Source organism: Ambystoma mexicanum, chromosome 12 (assembly GCF_040938575.1).
Source record: "Ambystoma mexicanum isolate Mex_15411 chromosome 12, UKY_AmexF1_1, whole genome shotgun sequence".
Classification (NCBI taxonomy): domain Eukaryota; kingdom Metazoa; phylum Chordata; class Amphibia; order Caudata; family Ambystomatidae; genus Ambystoma; species Ambystoma mexicanum.
Window position 1 is genome coordinate 640,726,880 of NC_090936.1, and position 23,896 is coordinate 640,750,775.

Below are 23,896 nucleotides of genomic sequence, written 5' to 3' on the forward strand. Positions count from 1 at the left end.
TCTACACGCAAGGAAGACGGTGATTGGTACCCTGCTCCCCCAGGCCCGATCGCGTGTAAAACCACTCGCGAGCCCCTGAAATACACACTCGCGCGCGGAACTTTGGTGCACATTTTTTGTCTGCGCAGGGACGCTACCGCCTGCTTTCGTGTGGCGGACATGTATGGGCCTGTGCGCGTCTTTGGCCGTGCGCTGTTTTTCCCTATTCCATTCCATGAATATGTGTTGTAGGCGAGCATTGGGCGTTCCGCGCACTTGCCTCCTGTACTTCCCCCGTGATGCCCACATTTTCACGAGTTGTTCCCCATTCTGCGTGTAACGCCCCGTGTTACGCCTACTTTTGTTATGTGCGCCGCGCTATGTGCGAATTCGCTGTGGCCTTATCGCACCGCGTTCGATGACCTGTGCGCCAGCATGCGCCGCGCACTTTTTCAGCGCACATCCCACATTTTGCGTGTGCACGGACCTCCATGAATAGATGTGCGCTGTTTTCTGTGCGATAATCGCACTTGCACTGCGATTTTCGCTCTTTCACTGCGAATCGCACGTTTTCACACGCTTGCGCCGAAATTTTCGGCGCACATTAATTCCATGAATCGGCCTGACAGTCTGTTTAGAGCATACCCTCACGGAAGTGTACATTTAAGGAGTGTTCTTTTTTCACTATTCAGAATCCATCCCCACCATTGAAGACGTTTTTTGACAAGCTGCAGGTGGTATTGCAAGGAATCAATTTCGATGCCAGCGATCACCATGATTTGGTCTACTTTATTGATCCACTCCCTTAGAATCTGTGAATTTGCGCTAACTGTATCTGGCTTGAGTATTTTGTAAGCCGGTTCTCCAGGATGTTCTCTTATTTTGCGTAGGAGTGCGCAAGCTTTCCAGATTGTTGAGCCGTATAAATAATTTATCCCCAGTTTGTATCGCAGGCTCGTCATCGAGACATATCTGGTTAGTCGTAGGGCTTTACGCCAAAACAACCCTTCTAGTACGTCCCATACTTTAAAGTCGAGGTTCCATGCGCATTCGGCCCCGAATGTAATTGCAGGTAGTACTTTATTTTGGTAGAATGTTAGTAGTGGGCGAGCAGAAAACTTTCCGTATTCATTGTGTAATTTCAGCCCTTGTAGAGCGTATGTTATAATTCTGTTTTGCAGATCCTGGTACCATGGCCATTCTCTGATGGAAGTGCTGTAAATGACTCCTAGGTAACGTATCGACGTTGTTGTTTCCATTTCCTCGTTTGCCACGTGCCATTTAAAATGGTTTGATTTCTGACCCATCGTGTTCTTCATTTTTATGATTTTGGTTTTGGCTATATTGATCTCGAGCTGATTTTTTGTGAGATAAATGTTTAGTTTAGTTTAGTTAGCAAACGCTGTAATCCTATTACTGTCTGGTCGGCCAAGACTATATCGTTTGCATAGAGAATGCAATTTAGTTCCTGGCCATTGATTCTTGGTGGGAAGCACCTTACTTCTTTTAGCTCGATAGTTAAGTTGGAGATGAATAATTTGAATAGCAATGCAGCCAGTGGACATCCTTGTTTGACTCCTTTGGGCGTCGGGATTGAGTGTGTCAAGTCTCCATTCTGATTGGTTCGAATTCGAACCAAAGTTTCTTCGTATAATGCTCTTATCGGATTCAGTATGTGTGGAGGGCATTTCCATTGTGTAAGTTTTTGCCATAGGAGGTTTCGGTTTATTTTGTCGAAAACTTGCCGCATGTCCACAAATGCTAAAAAGAGAGGTTTCTGGCCTTTTAACGAGCCTAGTTTTAGCAGGTTTAGTAGTAGCATATTTACTTCAATGCCCACGCCTTTTGTGAAACCTGTTTGGCGACAATCGCCAATGTTTTCTTGTTTGGCCCAAGCTGACAGTTTTTTTTGTAAGAATGAAGCGAAGTTTCCCAATTGTATCTAGCAAAGCTATCGGTTGATAGTTTGCCGGTCCAGCTCTTGGTCCCTTTTTGTAAATTGGCACTACCACGGCTTTGCGCCAAGAAGAAGGTATCTCTTGGTTGGTTTCTATTTTCTCAAATAGTATTTCAATGAACTGTGCCCACCGCTCTGGTTGTTTTTTGAGCATCATGTTTGAGATGTTATCAGGGCCTGGGGCTCTTGAATTCTTTAATTGCATGATTGCATTCGTGATGTCAGTGCGAGACTCTGCTACATTCCATCGTTCAGTGGTTGTTTCTTGATTAATTTCCTTTTTGTTGTCACCATCGTTAAATAATTCGAAGAAGTATGATTTCCAAAGCTGGGGAGCTACTTCGTTAATCAAAGCTTGGTTGCTTTTGGTGTTGCCAGCATTCAAAATGGCCCAAATTTCTCGAGTTATGTTTTTGGAATAGTTCTAACATTGTTTCTGCTCGTTCTTGATCCCTTTTGGGTGGAGAACGATTTGACCCAATTTCGATAGCTTTGTCGGCGATGGCGCAACTGCTCGTCCTCGTTAGAATGATTTGATTTCTTTATTATTCTGATATCTTTCAGAAATGTTTTTTTTTCTTTTACTTGCCGATTACTGATTTATGTTGATGATGATGGCCAGCTAACCCTTTCGAGGTTATTTTCACCATGAATTTGCTTAACAGTGGCAGATAGTTTGCATCTTTTCCGACTGAGTTGATCAAACATGGCAGTAAAATGAGAAAACTGCTGTCCATTGATACGGAGCCGAGTTCCAGTTGCGTTTGTCCAAACCTCGTTGTCATATTTGGTCAATGGTGAATGCTTACTCGTTTGCCAAGTCATCATCGATGGAGAATGGTCACTGCCGAGGGCTTGGGTCACCTTTAATTGTGTGACTTTTTCAAAGAGATTATGAGAGATCCAGATGTAATCTAATGTTTTCTTTGTTTGATTTTGATGCCAGGTTGTGTTAGCTGGTAAATCTCCTTGAACCTGTCCATTCAGCAGTATGCAGTTTCGCATCTTCATTGCCGCGTGCCATAATTTGGCCTCTGCTGTCAATTTTCCAAATGTTTTGAGCTTTTGTTTTGACGTCAGGTCATCCTTCTCGAACCAAGTATTGTTTAGGTCTCCACATATCATGATTTGGAGATTGTTTTCAAGTGTTAGGTAGATGTCTATTATTGTTGTTACAGAATTAACAAATTTGGCCGGGGTGATCATTGCAGAATTCCAGTAAGTGTTTATGAGCAACATCTGATTTTTTTTTTCAGATGAGTTGTTATGCTGTTCAAGTAAAGTTCCTTGCACAAATAAATTTGGACTAAATGTTTCTTTCACTTGCCAATGTGCAGAGTGTTTGATCATCGTCAGTAATCTGGAAAAGGGTCTTCCTTTCCTGTTTTTTCCAGCAGGGTTTAATAGGATCGTATATCCGTCTCTAGTAGGGGGTTCTCGCAACCATGTTTCTTGTAGACATATGGAAAAGTTTCCATCAAGATTTACTGGGACGGTGTTTAACATGTGTACAAATCCTCTTGTGTTCCATGATATTAAAGTCTGTTCCTGATCATGACGTTCGGTGTATAGCTAATTGCGGGTAATTGTAAGATATTTTCGTCTTGAATCTTGCTGTTCTAGATGCACAATCGCTTTTTCTTGACTTGACTTGGATAGATGGTGCCTTAGTTGGTCTCTTCTTTGTTCGATTCGAGTCTCTAGGGCAGGGTTTCTTTTAGTCGATTGGTCGAATTTGGTGTAATCCTGTGGTTCAATGGAAAGATCGAATCCGTATTGTAGGAGATCATCTTTTGCATCTAATAGCGTTCTCCTTACAGCCAGGGAATTGATGTGAAGCAGTACCTGGTCCGAGGTTCTTTCTGTTGCGTATTCAATGATCGAGAGGTCCTCAGAGGTTACTGTGCGCAGCGCGGGAATACATTTGAATAGTTTCATGGTGTTGCTGCGATTTAGGTTCACTTCCTCATCGTCGTCTGAGTGGATATTCTGTAGTCGTAATTTTATTTGTGCACCGTTTTTTGGAGGCACCAGTATCAAAAAAGCCTGGGTAACACCACTCCTAAAAAAACCATCCCTGGACCCATCAATACCCACTAATTACCGACCTATTACAACGGTCCCATTTCTCCTAAAAATAATTGACAAAATAGCCTACCTGCCTAAAGAAGCAGGTAAACTCTGTCTGCTGATGCTCCTGGACCTCTCAGCAGCCTTCGATCTGGTTGACCATGACAAACTCTGCAACTCTCTAGCAAACAATTTCAACCTAGCTCAGAGCGCTACCAACTGGATCAAATCATTCTTGGCTGATAGGTCTTCCAGAGTGTCCATCGGCAAAGAATCAGCAGACCCAATGCCTGTCCCAGCAGGTGTGCCGCAAGACTCTTGCCTATCCCCCACCCTGTATAATGCCTATACTAAGCTATTATTTGCAGCATTGGATGCCATGGGTGTCATCTATACTAACTTCGCCGATGACACCCAAATCCTCATTCCTCTCTCAGGCAATCATGATCAAGACTCCATCCTGGTTAACCAAATCTACTCACTCATCCAAAACTGGATGGCTAATTACAGCCTCTGTCTCAACGATGAAAAAAAACGGAGCTCCTCATACTAGGCTCCTCCAGCAAAATCAACACCCTTGAGCCCGCTTTCAAATCATTCATCATTGATGGAACCACAATCCCTGTTCTTAAACAAGTCAAGACCCTTGGCGTCTACTTAGACGCAACACTATCCATGTCTAAACAAGTAAACACATTAGTCTCGTCCACTTCCTACACCTCCAAACTCATCTCCCTCAGCCGTAAATTCCTCTCAGCCAAAAACTGTGTTACTCTAGCCAGAGCACTCATACTGTCTAAGCTAGACTATTGTAATATCCTCTTCCTGGGCACTTCCAAAGCCAACATAGCCAAACTCCAACTCATGCAGAACAATGCCCTCAGACCAGCTTTAGGCATAAAAAAATCTGAACATATCTCTAACACCAGAAGAGACCACGACTGGCTCCCCATCGAAGCCAGAATTCTATTTAAAACCCTGAGCATCACCCACAAATGCAGGGCTAACAAAGCTCCCAAATACCTCAACAACACAGTCACAATGAAGTCCCAGACTAGACTTCTCAGGTCCAACAAAAACGCATACCTTGAAACCCCCAGATACAAAAGAGAGAAAGCAGGGGGCAGTAGCTTCAAACACTGGCACCTAGACACTGGAACGCGCTACCTACCCACATTATGAACGAAACCTCCTTCCCTAAATTCAAAAGCATCCTGAAGACTTGGCTCTTCAATAAGTTCTAACTGAACTAGAGCACTAATCCGCTCCAATTAACTGTACATATCTGACTGCTTTGCATATTATTGACTGTTTTGCATATTATTGTATATTATTGACTGCTTTTCCTGTGTGCCTTTGTGTACTTTCTAAGATTGCATTCTTCCATTGTCTGTAACTATGCCGTGTTACCCCCGGGTCTGGGTGTATAACAAATGTAATAAAATAAATAAAATAAATAAATACTCTATTGCATTTTATTACAGTTCTATATCCTTACACGACTAAGGATCAAGGTCAATAAAGAAGGAGCTCTTACACTAGATATTGTCACAAATACTGGTATTAAACAGGAATGTGTATTAGCCCCAACATGTATAATTTATAAGTGTCAGATATGGACCAATATTTAAAAAATAGTCCGTAACTTTCATCTGCTTTTTGGGACTACAGCGGTACCATGGATCAGCTACGCTGATGACACCATTATTATGGCTCAAACCCCAATAGGGATAGAAAGATCACTCAGTGCACTAGGGGAATATGCACAAAAAATCACCTCCAGATAAACGGCTTGAAAACCAAAATATTAATATTTGGGCATAAAAGAAAAACAGCCATACCAACTGTTTTGCGTCTATTTGGCCCTTTGGGAAAAGCACTAAAACCTGTGTTTCCCCGGCACCCTTAGCAAAAACAGGTAATTGGACTCAGACTAGCAGAATGAAAACACACACATACATCATATAAGATTATAAAACAACTGGCTTATTATAGGCCCTTTATTTATACCATATATGTATAGATACCAATAAACAAACATACACTTAGATATATAATAATTCGAATATAGGTTATATCACTGTCAAGAATGAGGCAGAAGAAAACTTCATCTTGGCCACCAACAACACTGCTTGGTCCCTCAGCAGGTAGGTCTGAAGTGGGTCTGAAGCGGAGCGTCCTCCCTTTCAGCGAGACTGCATCACCCGGGGGTCCAGATTCCAACTACTTCCTCCATGCAGTACTCTCTCCTTTATGGGGGCATTTCCCCGCCATTCTCAATTGTGTTCTGCTTTCGGCCGAAGAGCAGATCACAAGTAAAAGGGGCAGAGAGTGGAAAAATCCAGTTAGAAATGGAAAAACCCAGCGCCCCCATCTCTCGCATTCATTCCCAGACCCCTCATCATGCACGTGCAGTGTGCGCTGACTCCCTTTCTGTACTAGTCCTTCAATGGGCAATACAATAACTATTCTCTGCAGTAAGTCCAGTCGAATAATATTTATATGACCTTGCTCTGTTTTTGCTGCTACTTGCTCATTCTGTAGGCCTGAGGAAATGCAGACTTTGTTACTGTGATGGAAGATGAGTGTTCAAAAAGGGCTGCGCATCGACGCTATGTGAATCTGGCTCGCATTTTTCACACAAGCATTACACTCTACCCATTGAACACTCAACTACCATAAACTGACAGTCGTTCAGAAGAAACCCAAAATCTACAAATCATTCTCCATGTAAATTAGGAATACATGAAGCGAAACAACAAAAGCCAATCACTACTATAGCAATGCCAAAAAGCCAAAGGAATGCATACCGTAGTGCTTCAGGAATCCATGATAATAAGTATTCCCACCAATGTCAGTCTTGATCTTGCGTAACCTGTGCTACGAGATCCTTGATATTTTTCATATGCTTCTTAATAGGGCAGGAATGGTCATCCAGGTAAAAACAACACATTGCCTCCATCATTTCACAACCTAGATTACCTAAAATAGGTAAACAATAGCGGCTCTATTCTGCAAACTAGCCTTTCTAAAATGTCTACTGTTTAATAATATTTCTGTCAAGGCTTGCGAGGTTTCATTTAGCCCTTTAACTACCAAACAGGCAAGTTTAATCATAGTTTTATAACCACCAGCAGCTAAACCCCAAATCCCAACAATAGAAAAAGCTAACGCCAACATCTTCATAAAGTAAATGTACTTCAGAATTGCAATCCGGAGTCAAAGCAGTATATGAAGCGGCATGTATAGAACATGTAATAGCAGGTTTCAGTGGATACATCATCAAACCAAGTCGTGTCAAAGCACACGGGCCGCCTGAAATATTAGCAGGAATATAAGAATAAGTAAAATTACCACAAGAAAATAACCAACCAGGTAGAAGCTTTACATGGTTCAGGTGGCTAGCAGTGACAATTGTAAAGTTACATATATTGTTCGAAAAATCAGCACATACTTTTATAGATCTAGTACATAATTGTTTCTCAAAATCATTCTTTTTGATGTATTTATCAAGTCTCAATTTTTGACACTTTTTGATATAAATAGGATCACACGTCATGCAGCAGATGCATCCTCAGGCGTATAGCTGATGGGTGGAGCATCAGTCTTCTTCCAGATGCCCCGCTCCACTTGGAGAATAGAGAAGTCTGCCACATCCTCGGACATGAACCCGGACCCTACCGAAAGGAATCCAACATGCCATACACAAGCATTCAACACACTCAGGATCTAAAGCAAAATTTCAGAAAAAGTAAATATCAGTGGAGTACATCACTCACGTAAATAACATTTGTCAGCTGGGATATGCATCCATTTCTTATTCCCAGGTTCCATCACCAACACTAGTAGATCATCCCAGCTGTGATTACATTAGCCGGCACGGGCAGACCAGTAGGTTCCTCAACCCATATCTTTGCACCAGGCACCATTGCATCTGATGAGCCAAATCCTTTATCTCCACGAATCATTAACACTGTGGGAGGCTCACCTTTCTTTACCGTGGACATTTTAACAGGCCCTAATATTAATTGTCCAATTCTGTCCCCTTTATGAATAGGCAGTACACCGCTATTTAAAAGAATGACTTTAATGACACCTTGATAATCAGTGTTGACAATTCCACCCAATACTTGAATACCCTTTAGGGCTATGCCAGAACGTGGCGCAATCAAACCCATATGTGCAGAAGGGATATGTACATCAATTACAGCAATGCCTTTTGGTTGTAGCCGAATCTCCTCCCTTGCATGTAAATCCACCCCTGCAGACTCAGGAATGGCGCAATAAGAAGCTAAAGCACCCAGAGAAATTTCCCAATACAACAGGGTCTCACAGGCATGATTTGCTTTCATTTGTAAGGCTGGTGTTAACATACGCATTAATGGAGTTTCACCATTCGCAATGGGACGGTTGTTTAAAATTTGAACAGCTTCAAATATATGTTGCTGCTAGCCTCGCAAAGTGCCATATACAATCTTGCGCAATTGTTGCTTCAATAAACCATTAGTTCTCTCAATATGACCAGATGCTTCCGGGTGATAAGGGACATGAAAAATCCATTCCATGCCCTTATCTTGGCATTAATCAATGACCATTTTGCCCTTAAAATAGGATCCATTATCACTTTGAATTTGTAATGGGACACCATAATACACGGCTAACTGGTCTAGTAATTTAATTGTGTTCAATTGGATAGCCCTCTTGCATGGCAAAACCATAAGGTAGCTGGAATATGTGTCTACAATAGTGCATGCATATTGACAACCCTTGCTTGTGGACATAGGACCAATATAATCAATTTGCCATATTTGAACGGGCAACTTTCTTTGTTTCAATGTACCATGAATTATGTGTGGAATAGACTGATGTTTCTGATGTTGGCATATAGGGCATTGCAAAATCACAGTTTCCACAATCTACAATGGGATGCTAATTCCCCTATCTTGCGACCACCTGATAGTAGCCTTCTCTCCGAGTTGTCCACTCTTCTGGTGGACTCATTTGGCAATTCCCTCCAAAGAAAATGCAAATTGTTCCTGACATTCAACCGCAATCGGTACGGTAAAGAAGGCCTTAGCCAAATATAAAACTGTGTACCAGGTGCCTTCAAATGTTTGTATGTTTTCAACCAATGTTATGACATCAGGTGCCAGAGGCACCAATGGAGGAGTATATGTATTCAATTTGTGATAACCAATCGTCATTCTGAAAGTACTGTCTGTTTTTTTTGACAGGTCAGATGGGATTGCTCCAAGCCATAGTAATAGTTTAGTTTAGTTTTCTTTTATTTGATAATGCACTCCAAACCTAGGGGTTGCCGGGTGCAGCAGTAACAAGATTACTTAAGCTTAGGTTACATACAGAGGATACATACAGAAGATACATTCCATGAGTTATTAACAAATTTACAATACATGACTGCAAGAGGTACAAAAAGTGGGAGAACCTCACATCACAGGGGGCAATGTGAAAGTCTATAGTTCAAATTTGGTCGTAGCAGGTAAATAAATACAGGGAACCTGGCCTAGAGCCGAGGATCAGGTTGTTAGTCGTCTTTGGTCCAGAGCCAACTTTTCATATTGCATCTGAATCTAGAATAGGGTAGATTAGCTCTCACTGCAGTAGGGAGTGCATTCCAGGCACGGGCAGCTGTAACAGGGAAGCTTGCTCCGTCTGCTTTAGTTAGTCTGAATCTTGGAATTTCAAGTAGGAGGTGGTTAGAGGCTCTGGCGTCTTGAGGAGGACTGTCGCTGATTTTTAGCCAATGATGGTCTTTCCTAATGTTGGATATCGTGGTATGTCCAAGGCTGCTCTAAGAGCGTTTTTCTGCAGTATTTGCATTTTGTTTATGATAGTTTTACTGGCACCCGCATATAGGGCATTACAGTAGTCCAATTTGGACATTACTAGGGCATTGGCTAATATGATGCAATTGATTTTGGAGAGGTAGGGTCTGCAGGCCCTAATTAATTTGCAGGTGTAGGCTGTGGAGGAAGCCAGGGAGTTGACTTGTTTTTTGAGAGATAATGTGGAATCAAGGTAGGAACCTAGTGTTTTTACCTCAGTTGCCACTTTGATTATATTGCCATCTATGTTGAAGACGAGGTAGTTAGAGCTGAGTTTTTTGAGGTTAGAGTCGGAACCCAGGATCAGTATCTCTGTTTTGTCATCATTCAGGCAGAGGCTGTGAGAGGCCATCCATGCCTGAATGAGGAGGTAAATCTTATTTACTAGAGCTGTGTCTTCGACAAAGTTGCCAGATAGTGGTATGAGGATCTGCGTATCATCCGCATAATTAGCATAAATTACCCCCAATCTGTCAAGTTTGTCGAAGAGTGGCTTAGTGAAGATGTTGTACATTGTGGGAGAGACACATGAACCTTGTGGGATCCCACAGGTGATTTGTATTGGGTCCACTGAGGCTAGGGGGGAGAACACTCATCATACGGTTGGCTAGGAAGGATTGTACCCAGGCTATAGCTTCACTTGAGAAGTGGGCGGCAGACGCTAGGTGGTTGCATAACACTGTGTGGTCCACCAGGTCAAAGGCCGCTGATAGGTCAAGGGGAGGAGCATAGCTGTTTTACTTTTGTCCTTCAACTCATCGATTTGTGTCTTAGGTCAATTAAGGCTGTTTCAGTACCATGTAGTGGTCTGAATCCAGATTTGTATGATCCTAGAAGTTGGTTCTTCTCCAGATAGTTTTGGATCTGGAGGTATGCTACTCTGTCAATGATTTTAAGGAGATGGCTGGGTCTAGAGTCTGTTTTTTAAGGAGAGGCAATATCCAAGATTCTTTGAGGTTGGTGGGTACAGTGCTGGATCTAAAGGAGGCGTTGATTAGTTTGGAGATGAAGGGTGCTAAATCTCTAGCTGCATCCTTAATAACTTGTGCTGGGCAACTGTCGCCTTGGCAGTTAGATGGTTTCAGGGATAATATCACCTTTTCAGTTTCCATAGAACGTAATACACCTGCATCAATATATCCTTTGATCGTTTCTGGAATTTCTTTTTGCCTGCCGGGTATCCGATATTGTTTCACAGACACTCTTTTAGTCGCTATCGGAACCTGCAGAGGGGGCATTTCAACCACTACCGGTGTACAAGTGTAAGCACTCACACCAAATTGATAAATTTTACCTCCAATCCCAGGGTCAATCCTTCTAGAATATCAAATCCAATAATGTATTTAGCTAAGGGAACAATTAATACCTGGTAAGTGTTTGTTTTTAATTGCCCAATTTTCATGTCAATTTCCATTTGTACAGCCGAGGTTTCCTTACCACCCAAACCTGTAATCATAAAATCTTTACCTTTAAATCTGGAAGGGTTTCCATGTATCAAAGAGGCCTCTGCCCCAGTATCAATTAAGGCTCGAACCTCCTGTGTATTACCCGAATGCCAAAATGATTTCACTTTTACATGAGGTCACCTGTTTACCTTAACATCGGCTGTTGTTACCGCAGTTTGACCACTATCCTATTAATCTTTAGAATGTGATCCTTTTTATTCTCTTTCCACCATGGCACTAACCAGTTTCCTTAAATCAGCATAAGTTGGTTGGGAGAGTATCGATATATAGTGGAGGATGCATCATCACTCCCTTTTGGGGGTGATCCAAAAGGATCTACCTCTTTTTTGAGTTTATGTAAATCTTGCCACTTTACTTGTTTATAGCGCTCTTTCCCATCTAAACCTCATTTTTTATACAACAAATACATATCATGTGTTGCAATTCCATCAATTTATTCCCGTGGCACACCATCTTTCAACAAAGCGAGGAACATATCCTTTCTAGATACATGGGAATCCCGACTGTCAAATCTTTTGCCAGGAATGCCTTTTTCATTTCGCCCCTCCCTCTCCCGAGATTGTTCTTGTGGCTTTTTTTTCCATTCACCTAAATCTGCGAGTTGCCTAATTGCATCGACAACTTCATCAGTGACTTTTACCGTCATTCCAACGAATAAGGTCATTATGACATTTTTATATGTGGGGGGACTGTTCGAACTAATGTGTTCCTAGCAGAAACAGATACATTCACCATCCTCATATGCTCCGGAGTTTCCAAGTGAATTGCCTCCTTCATAGCATGTTCCCGAATTCTCTGAATGGCTTACCTCAACGTATAATTTACCGGGAGATAGATAGCTAAGGATAACACAACAGTTATAAGCATTAAACATCAACTGCTATTTATGACACATTTAATATTTTAATAAAGACAAAGTTTTTTTACAAATCCGTTGTAAATCACTCAATAAAACACTCTAAAACAGTGACAATACCGTACCCTAATGGGTAGGATTGACATCAATGTTAATCTGATCAATAATAATACAGAGTATTTAGCGTTTAGTTCTCTGGTATTGTCCTTGTTTTCGACATTTCTCATATTACTATGGTCAATAAATTTAACCATTGTGTAGTCTCGACATGTTTCTGTTCGATGTCAATTAATACAGAACTTTCATCAGGAGTATAGTCACTAAGCTTAAAAAACCACAATCTAAACTTTGAATCTGTTAAGCCGAAGAATCTTCTGGCTGGATGTGGAAAGTGTACACGACAGATCTGACGTGTTTTCAAATGGTTGTAACTTGTCCCCTCTGTGGAGTTAATGCAGAAGCTGGCTTGGTTAAGGCATATTTAAGGCTTCTGTAGATGAAGAGACCCTTAATAAGGGATAAACATCCTGAAGGTTTAAGATGATATTAGCTCTATAATCCTTACAAGGAGGTCAATTGAGAAAACTTTCTGCAGCCCTAAAGCGTCTTTTAAATACCTGAAGTTGGTATCTCAATTGGGCGAGTCTTTTTGCGGGACTGCGCTATAGCCGGTTGAGTTCGTCCTCTAGCCCTCAAGATATCTTTGAGGGCTAGAGGACGAACTCAACCGGCTATAGCGCAGTCCCGCAAAAAGACTCGCCCAATTGAGATACCAACTTCAGGTATTTAAAAGACGCTTTACTACACAGAAGTCTATGGTAGTCAACATAGCTCTACTTCAGCGTACACTAAAGAATACGGCGACTTATCAGAACGAGCCACGCTTATTCCAACTGAACAAAAATTATTCTGAGGGCTGCAGAAAACGTTCTCAATTGACCTCCTTGTAAGGATAATAGAGCTAATATCATCTTAAACCTTCAGGATGTTTATCCCTTATTAAGGGTCTCTTCATCTACAGAAGCCTTAAATATGCCTTAACCAAGCCAGCTTCTGCATTAACTCCACAGAGGGGACAAGTTACAACCATTTGAAAACACATCAGATCTGTCGTGTACACTTTCCACATCCAGCCAGAAGATTCTTCGGCTTAACAGATTCAAAGTTTAGATTGTGGTTTTTTAAGCTTAGTGACTATACTCCTGATGAAAGTTCTGTATTAATTGACATCGAACAGAAACATGTCGAGACCACACAATGGTTACATTTATTGACCATAGTAATATGAGAAATGTCGAAACAAGGACAATACCAGAGAACTAAACGCTAGATACTCTGTATTATTATTCATCAGATTAACATTGATGTCAATCCTACCCATTAGGGTACGATATTGTCACTGTTTTAGAGTGTTTTATTGAGTGATTTACAACAGATTTGTAATTTTTTTATGTCTTTATTAAAATATTAAATATGTTATAAATAGCAGTTGATGTTTAATGCTTATAACTGTTGTGTTATCCTTAGCTATCTATCTCCCGTAAAATTAGTCTCTACCTCCCAGAATAAGATAGAGCTACCACCTATGTGGTAATCTGGGATTTCCCCTTTATATATTGTATTACCTCAACATATACCATTTTTTGTCATCAGTCGGCCAATCCGACGTAATCGGATATTTGTGATTACAACCTTAAGCAGCCAATTGCAAAAGGGACAAATGCCCATCATCACCGTTACCATCACGAGGAGGACCTGCATGCAGGGTCTCCTGTATTTGAACATCATTGTACAAGGGCAAAAAACCTAGCAGAATCTGTCGTATCTACTAAAAGACCAGCAACCCCTCCATCAAACAACCTTACAATCCAAGCCAGCAAGGATTCACCCGCCCTCTGTTTCAACTGATTTACTATTTCCCCAACTCTTTGTGTGAATAATCTTCAAGGGTAGTCATGTCTACTACACCGCCTGCCGAATTCAATGCGAGAGGATAAATCCTGCCGAAAATTCCGATAGAACCTCAAAAGATGGTTCAAAGACTGACAAATAATGCCCTGCCCCATTCGGTATTCTCTCTCTCTCTTCCATGCTCATATCCAAACGAATGCAGAGAGAATGCCTTTCTAGTATCATCCACCCATGACCAACTACTCTAGCCAACTTCCGGCTAATCCTTGGCTCACTTGTGTATTTTGTATATCTTTGCTTGCTGTTATGCTTCACCTGTTTATTTAGGATGTACACTGTTGCCATCCTGAATTAATGTCATGTATATAACCTGCTCTGATGTATAATTAAGTTGTAATTTGTATATATGATTATGTTATGTGTAACTAAGCTGTAAATTCTCTTATGCAATGCGCTCTAATACCCACGGGTCTGGTGCGCAATACAAGTAATAAAACAAACAAATGTATGGCGACCCAATTTTCTGCGTACGACAGGATTAACGGCACTTTTTTACATGCAGGTTTAAGCTTTGTTACAGGATATGGTTCATCGGAATCGCTGCTAACAGTAGTACTGTCAAAAACATCACCATCCCATTGATCGGGATCCCAATCCACGCCTGCGGTGGCAATTACAGTTGCTACCTTACGTGAATTAACCCTACCTCTTTTCTTCCGGTATTGATATCGAGCGACTCGTATTGCAGCACGTTCAGCCACTGCTTGATATTTATCTGCTTTATCGTGACATAACTTCAATTGAAGTTGTTGCATTAATGCAATTTGTTTCTCAGCAGCCAATTCTTTTTCTAATTTCTGAAAAGAATTCTTCAACTCTACATTCAATTGATGCATTTTTCTAAACACATGTAACAAAATCCAGACTCTCCTCATGAGAGCTGAACACTCCTTCCCCTTTTCTATTGGGACTAATTGTAAACATTTAATCAATTAATCTGGAGTTGCCTCTCCTATACTAGTATCCCAGGTGTCACTCAATACTGCCCCACATACCCAAGTTTGTGCAATTTTATCATAAGGGCTTCTAGACCACCCCGGAATAGTTACATCTGGGCAATCTCTGCCAGCAGAGCCACCTTTTTTGCTAAATAAGGAAATCATTGTAACAGAATGGATGTTTCACTTCCCTAACATCAATATCAGAACGTGCAAACTTACACAACAAAATTCTCAATAACTTTCTCTCAAAAGGGAGGGGGGGAAATAAATAAAAAATTCAGCTTTTTTTCCTAGCGTTCCGAGCCAAAGACTTTGGGTCTCATTACGAGTCCGGCGGTAGCTGTGCTGGAAAAACCGGCAGGCTGCCGCTGGACCTGTAATACCATTCTGCCTCCATGATTGCCAGAATCACCGGGGCATTACAACCCCGGTGACCCGGTAATTCTGGAGGCGGAATTCTGTAAATCCCCATTCCCATGATAGCACTCCATGGGGATGGGGACCATGGAAACACCGGTTCCATCTATGACAGAGCTGGTGTTTCCATGTCCATCTCCCGCCTGCAGGACTCAGAATAATCAGCCGGTCCGGAAACAACAGTGGCGGTGGATTTACCACCACCGTTGTTTCCGGACCGGCTGAGTTGTAATGAGGCCCTTTATCTTTAATTTATCAACAAGCTCCTTTGGCATTCATATCAGAACAAAGACCATGCTCAAGCGCAAAACTGTTTTGCGTCGATTTGGCCCTTTGGGGAAAGCAGTAAATCCTGTGTCTCCCAGGCCCCCTCAGTAAAAACAAGTAATTGGACTCTGTTGAGCATGATTGTATGCAGTACCCTTTGGGTGCACTACAACAACCCTGACTACAGGTAATAGGAAACCCAACCTTTGGTATAAGCTTGTACTACACAGTTTGGTAGCGTGTTGAGCAGCCAGGCTTATCTCAAGAGGGGTCAATGTGAGCTGTAGGGGAGTTAGAGATTCACAGTGACAAGCATTCAAGACTCTTACAAACAAGTATTAATTTATTTATCAGTCAGTTAGAATAAGCCTTCTTCAGAAGGGAGCAATATAGCAGTAACACTCAAATATAGTTCACAAAATACACACTCTTAATATTTCTAAATTAGTAAGTACCCTTTTGGATGGCCCACAGACACCACCAACACCCTCAGGTGACTTCAATAGCTAGGGTGCTGGGGACATTAATATATCACTGTTGCATTTAAAGTCATTTAAGAGTAAGTAAAAAAAAAAAGGTTATTAGAACATACAAGAGACCACAAATATTCTTAAGCAGGCAAATACTTTCAGATCCCCCAATAAAAGCTATTCAATAGAACAGACTAAGACAAAGTCAATGGGCAAAAGTCTATCTGAGCTGAAGTACATCTCTGCAGGTAAGTAAGAAACGTATTTGCACAATGTTTTAGAAGTCTTTGAAGAAAAAGAAGAATCAATGTAGGGCCACAAGCCGTTAGGACTTGTGAGTGGTAGAAGATGCATGCAACTCTACAGCAAGAGGTAAGTGCAGTCAGACTTTTACATTACCTTTGTATTGAAGAAAAAGTGCAGCAGATGGCTTCTGTTCCTGAGAAGCTCTGCAGATCTCACTGTTCCTTGGCCTCAGTCGTGGGGGACAAGAGGGAGGACTTCTGTGGAGTCCTGCACTGCAAAGGGACAGTCACTGCTCACAACCGGCAATCTTCAATCAAGTGGCTGTTCAGTGTTTCAGCTCCTCGCATCTACCGCAAATAGCAACTCTGTGGTTCCTGGCTCTCTAGTTGGGGTTTCCTTGCTTCTGGGATCCCGCACTCTGTTGAGGGGGCTCAGACTCAGTCAGTCCTGCTTCCTTGAGCTCTTGGCCAGCTTAAAAGCAACGCACGCAATCTGGTGTTCCTCTCCCTGGTGTTTTGGTTTCCAGCAGAAACTCTGTGGAATGTCAACCAGCTCCTAGAGAATGTCCCGGTGGCTTACTTTGGAGTTGATTGGTCCCCGCAACTCAAGGGGAGAGGTCGTCCTTGCAGGGGCTTCTCTGTCGATACGAATTTGGAGTTTCAGCACAGCTGCAGGGCTTCACCGGGCAAACAAATGGTCCAGGAGTAGCAGCAGGTGTCCTCTTCAAGTTCTTCTTCAGTTACTTCGTCCAGTGGTCGACTCTGCCTTCCAAGCCAAAAGCCTCACCTTTTATTCAGTTCTCTCCCATTCATTCCAGCCTAGCTGTCACTCACCCAGGAGGGTGGCTGTCCTTGACGGACAGTCAGCCGGCCACTCACTACAGAGTGCATTTGGGTCTCCTAGGAGATTAAGCACAGGGAGTTTTTGACACCTCCCTCACTTCATGCCCACCCCAGACAACCTGTAGCCAGAGGCGGGCTACCCTTGAGAATCCCGCCAAAGGCAAAGCGAACAAAGGGACCAAACCTGGTTTGGCGTGCAGACTAAATCTCTAGGAGGGCCTTTCCACAAAAAAATGGTGAAAAAAGAAGACAGGGCCATTTTGACAAAAATGGCACCCTTGGGTGCTTTACTGCAGCTGCGAACGCAGCCCGCTGTAAATGCACACCACGGTAGTTAAAAGTAAACCACTGCCACCAGCCATTCAGTGAGGAAAGGGTAAAATTAAAAAGGTTACATGAGAAGCTAGACAAAGGGAATGCTAGGTAACCCCTCCAGCACCCTATTGTAAGATAGTGTATGCTGGGTCTAGAAAGTTACAAAAATAAAAGTAAAGTCAATTTCACTTCACTGCTCTGGGAAACAGTAGTTTATCCCAGAGAAGGTATTTAAACCTTGGGAACTCTGAAAGACTTCCCTGTTCCACTGCACTGAAGGTGCTGTGTGACACAATGTAAAAGATGATGCCTATGGAGTTTGTCAGGCTCCATAACTAAAAGAAATACAAAGTTCAGAAATCACATAAAAATACACAGGAGAGTGGGAAAAAAGGGTCTCACTCTCTCCAGGTAAAAAAAATCAAGTCCTCAAAATCCAGCAATTTGTTGGGGGTCTCTAAGATGGAGAGAATTAGCACATTTCTGAGAATTCTCCCTAACCGACTCAGACTAGCAGGAAGAAAACACACATACAGCATATAAGATTATAAAACAACTGGCTCATTATAGGCCCTTTATTTATACCATATATATGTAGATACCAATAAACAAACATACACTTAGATATACATAAATTTGAATATAGGTTACATCACCAACATGAGGCAGAAGAAAACTTCATCTTGGCCACCAACAATGCTGCTTAGTCCCTCAGGAGCTAGGCGAAGAGATCACTGCGTCCCACGGGGCCTGAAGCAGAGCCTCCTCCCTTTCAGTGAGACTGCATCATCCGGGTGTCCAGATTCCAACTACTTTCTCCATGCAATGCTCTCTCCTTTATGAGGGCATTTCTGCTCTCGGCTGAAGAGCAGATCACAAGTCGAAGGGACAGAGGGTGGAAAAATCCAGTTAGAAGTGAAAAAATCCAGCGCCCCTCTCTCTCGCATTCATTCCCAGACCCTTTATAATGCACCTGCAGTGTGCTTCGACTCCCTTTCTGTACTCGTCCATCAATTGACAATACAATAACTATTCTCTGCAGTAAGTCCACTCGAATAATATTTATATGACCTTGCTTCGTTTTCGCTGCTACTTGCTCATTCTGTGAGGCCCGCGGAAAAGCAGACTGTTACTGTAATGGAAGATGAGTGTTCAAAAATGGCTGCGCATCGACGCCATGTTATTCTGGCTCGCATTTTTCACACATGCATTACACTAGCCTGGTACATCAAAGGTACCAAATTGGAGGTGGTAGACACTTAAAATGACTGGGGTGTGCCTATTAAAAATGCTCCTTGCAATGATTTCTATTGCACTAACCTACGATTGAAGGTCTTAAAAAAGGGTTTCTACTTAGGAGCATTATGTATAAGAAAGGTGATAACATTGAGGGACTTTAAAAGTCTATACCAGCAGTATTGTTCCTAGCATGGTTTATGGTCTGTCGACTATCCCAGAAAGTAAATTAGAGGAGATTGATAATCTTGAGGCAAACTTATTCGTACTATATTGAGAGATCCACAGACCATCCCTGTGGCGGCACTCCGAATGGAGCTTGGTACTACATCAATTAGATCTATACGAGTGATGCAAAAATGTGCTCTGTATTTCACGATCATGTTGACCCTGATGGAAGAAAAAACGATATATGGACTCTCTTGGTGGAACAATACAATAAAAATAGCATTTCTTTTCTGATTAACTTAAAAAAAAACTTTAAGGAGTTTCTTTTTTTTTTTTTTATTTAAGTGTATTTGGTTAATTTCCAACCTTTCACATCAGTAAAACATTGCGTTTCATGAAGAGATCTGTCGTAATGCAATCACATTGAACTCGACGCAGAAACGATTCACAGAATAAGTGATAATAAGAGGTAACAGAATGTTAGCTACAAATTAACTCAAGAATAACTAAAAAATCAGAAGAGATAAATTAATTTAAAACCTCCCTTCAGAATCCGATGGAGTACTTTATATAAATTTCTATTGCCAACAGTATTAATTAGGATACAATTGTTAAATCAATAGTTTTAGGTAACGAGTAAATATCTAACATTGACTCAACGCAACCTTTCATTCGTTCAAGTTCATTGTTTGTGATGTATTTTCCTCATCAAAGTGGTCTAGTCTTTTTAGGGTGTTTTCTAAAAATTTGACCGTTGCGAAGTTTATTTTTGGGGATTGACAAGTGTATATTAGGCTCCACCATTTCTCCGCATCTAGATCGCATAAGTCAGAGCTATTACTTGCTAGAAAGAGATTTCACAAGTCTCCTAATTCTGGGCAGAATAGCACTAGATGAGTTAGAGATTCTTCGCTTTTTTTGCACAGTCTGCATTTTGTACATATTTTCTCTTTCGTATATCTTGCTTTTGTAGTCTTGTTTCGTAGAATGTTCAGTCTGAAACGTAATAACAGATCTCTTTGTTGTGAATTTGGACATTTTTTCAGGTAGTCTGGTATAATAGACATCACACCACAGTTGGATTTCAGAAGTGTGTGTGTTTTCGCCAAAGCTCGTTTCATTTCAGTATTCGACCAATCCTCCGCCCACAGCGCTCTTTTTACAGCTATTGGTTTCTCCGCTAGGAGTTTCTCAAGCAACTTAATTTAGATTTGGGTGAGACCATACTCAAACCTAATAGAATTAATAACATTAAGAGGAAAGCAGAAGAATGTGATTGTTGTATGAACATTGATTATTTATCCATTCGTAAAATGTAAAAGGAATATAGCACACAAGATTTTATATCGGAGGCCCCTTGTTCGTATCTTACCAAAATCTGCTCCAAAGAAATTAGATTTATTATTAATCTTCGATATAATATTTTACTGACTTTTTCAGCACACAGAGCACTGGACACGGAAACCAAGAAATGAAAGGCTGTGTCGACTATGTGGGACCACAATTGAAACCTCAAGACATATTCTCACTCAATGTAAACAGCAACAGTGATATATACAAGGCTAAGGCAATCTTGTATCTAACATTATGAACATCAAAGAGAATCAGTTCTGGGCTGCAATTATTTCAGCGGAATCTATTGTTATATCCGGTGCTGCCTTCCAAGTGTGGAAGAAGGCCACCTCCCGAATAATTCCCCATTAACTGAATCACCTGATGACCTTAATTCAATCACTTGTTATTTTTTTCTTTTAGTGATGTATACTCTTATCAGACATTTTATCTTAAAGGGAAATTACTTACCCTAATCTTATGTGATGATTTTATAACAGGATCTTATTGAATGTATTAACTGTTCGTATTGTGTCATAATTTGATCTTGTTTATTATACTGTATTTCATTGGGTTTTAATTGTGTATATTTAGATTGTAATATTATGTGTTCTATTGATGTTTTAATGAAATGTATTTGTCTTTTAACATGTGTAACGTTTTGCATTAACCATAAACACAATTATTTTTTTTTAAAGTAGCCCACTGCTACTTGACTCATTGGTACCTAACATTAGTCATATTTAAGGGGATGGAGTGAAGTTCGCATGGGTTCAGCAGTGGTTATACCTAATGATTCTCTTGGTTGCACCCTATTCTGTATTCCAAAAGTCAAGGTACTGAGGTGGCTGTAATGTGAGTTCACATGGGTGCAGCAGTGGGTGAACTCCAATAGTTCTCTCAGCTTCTGCAGTGACTAGATAGTACAATTCAGAGGAATTCTACAGTAGTTGAAATCTAGTGGTTCTCCCAGGTTCAGTTGCGGCTATGCTCAGATAGTTCAGCCATATCCAACAGTGGCTATACTCCAATAATTTGTTTACGTTGGATAGTGGCTATTTTGCAAACTCACCTGGGTTCACTAGGTAAACTCACCTGGGAAATACCCTGGATTCAAAAGTGGATACACTCCAATATTCATCCAGATTTAACTGCAATCAAGTTTTAGAAATGTACATACGTTCAAGCAGAGGCCATAGTGCGAAATTCACCTGAAGTTAACAGTGGTAATATTCCAATGTTTCCCTAGATTCAATAGTGGCTACATTGTAAGAGTTCACCTGGTTTTTGCAGTGGCCATATTGTGAAGATTCACCTAGATTTAACAGCTGCTATATTGTAAAGTTCACATGATTTGAACTGTATTGTGATGTTTGCCTAGATGAAACAGCAGCTATATTGTAGGGTTCACATGCGTTCAAACAGTGATAGTTCAACCTAGATTCGACAGTGGCTATGCTCTGATATTTCACATGGCTTCAGCAGTGGCTGTATTCTAAGATTCACATGAGTTCCTCAGCGTATGTATTGTGCAAATTCACCTAGAATCGACAATGGCTTTGCTTAAATAATGCCCTAGATTCAACAGTGGGCCCACTATGGGGTGCAACAGATTTGGCACAATGGCTAGCAAAAGAGCGCAGCTAGGTGCAACACAATGGCTAGCTAAAAGGTGCAGCTAGGTCTACACAGTGCAATACTTTTTGCCCACTGCCAGGTGTACATATCTGGAGCTGTGCAAACTGGTTATGTGCAAAGGCGGGGGTTGGGAAGACAGACGAATAGGGGCATAGAGAGGTTCATGATACAAATAGAGAGGGACACAGAGGGTGGGGTTAATAGAAGTGAGGCGGGTAGCCCTGCCAGGGCCCGAGCAGGAGTGCAATTTCTGGACCCTGTCAGGGCTGAGCCTCCCGCCCACTTCAACCTAGACTGGTGAGTACCTGCACTTCTTTTTTTCCATTTCAAGCACTGGCTGCATCTCGGTTTCACTACTCCAAAGGGCTGCTGCCTCAGACATCCGGTGTTTTCTCATCTCATGGCCAGCTTGGTTCGACTCTCCACAGCTTGCTTCATCATGTCCGCAGTGTGGCATGTTCAGGACTTCTGGCCTCTCTCGCCTCCTCCGAGTCATTCCTACAGTAACGATCCTTCTAGCCTGCAGTGCCTCACCCTGCTACACATTGCCCAGATCCCCCTCCGAAAGACTGCAGATTCGAAGCTGTTCTCATGATGAAGACCGCTGGACCACATATTACTCCTGATCGTTGCATCTTCTAACCTACTCCATAAGAGTGGCTGTTGCACATTAGACATTGCTCCTTGAATGTCGCCTCTCACACATTGCTTCATGACTGCCGCACCTCATGCACTGATACCCAGCTGTTGCATCCTACTCACTGCCTCTTGACTAGGGTACTCGGCAAGCTGCTGCCTCCTTTATTTGCCCCAGTTCCAGTCACTGCTGCATTGTATACCCTGCTGCTCACGGCAGCCGCTTCTATGTTGTTTTTAGTTGAACTGAGGCTTTATTTATAGTGCCCTCTCACCCCGCCCAAACCCCATATATGCTTCTTGAGTGTTGTGTGCAGAGTCGTGAGTGTTAACAGCTAGACTCTTGCTCACAGCTGGTAAACAGCTGCTTGTATCTCCTTTTATTGGATATATTTGGACCATCCTAACCCTGTGGCTCGCATTCCCTTTTAAGCCATGATATTTTCTGGAAATTCATTTTCAATATTATTACACATCATCTGCAAACAATGAACGATATTGAGGAATGACTCGTGTACTTCGATTTCCTCGTTTGGATGCAAGCGTAATACTCTAATTTTGTTTCTCAAACCATTTCTTTCTGTAGAAGTGGTTGAAAATTGATGTTTTTTTCTTTTTTCATAGCCCTGAATATCGCTACCGACGTAGCCCGTTGGCAGACACTTGAATTAGAACTGTCGTGAATACAATGGGATATTAATATTTTACTTGGCAGACATTTAAATCAAGGATGCATGAATATAGCAGGATATGAACGAATTATTCATTTCAGAATTGACTCCCATACCAGCTTGCCACACACAGTTCCCCAGCAGCCCACCAGTTCATGTTCTCAATGCAGACCTCGAAGTAGCAAATGGAGCAAGAGGCCCACACTTGGGGCTCCCTTCTGGATACACATATCCCAATGACCTTAGCAGAAACCACCTGGAAGCATACCATCACACACCTCACTACACACATCCTGCTTTTCCCTCCCCCATCCACCCCCTCTACTCTCGTACAGGAGGACTAGTGCTATGCTAAGAGTCCACCAAAATGGTGGAAGTTGTGCTATGCAGGACCACTTTACATTACATCATATTATGCTACTACAAAAAAACAATGCAAACCCGGCATTTACTTTAATGGTCCACCTTTATTTTGGTAGAACATTAAAGTAGCAGAAATACTAAAGTGGGATATAACCGTAGGGCACACACGTCATCAGAATCGGGCCTGCATTTGCCTCTGCCACCCAGAG